The sequence below is a fragment of the Phalaenopsis equestris genome, unplaced genomic scaffold, assembly GCF_001263595.1.
Source record: "Phalaenopsis equestris unplaced genomic scaffold, ASM126359v1 Scaffold233547, whole genome shotgun sequence".
NCBI lineage: Eukaryota > Viridiplantae > Streptophyta > Magnoliopsida > Asparagales > Orchidaceae > Phalaenopsis > Phalaenopsis equestris.
Genome location: NW_018251490.1, coordinates 62,879 through 63,138, shown reverse-complemented (window position 1 = coordinate 63,138; position 260 = coordinate 62,879).

The following is a 260-nucleotide window of genomic DNA, read 5'->3' as shown; positions in this document are numbered from 1 at the left end:
GCTCATAGGAAAAGTCAAATGTGTTAGGTTCAAATAGGAACAGTTATTTCCAGAATCCGAAGGAACGAAAAGTAGGAGATGTCGAAGATACTGAAGAAGAATCAGTGACATCTCAAACTAATATATGGTTTGGCTTTACATCTTTGAAAGAGAAATTATTTGATGTTTCAGTCTTGTGAGTTATTTGGATGTTCGGGACTTGTATCTGCACATCATATGCAAATAGTCCGAGAAAATGTGAGGATCCATGTTGTACTAAA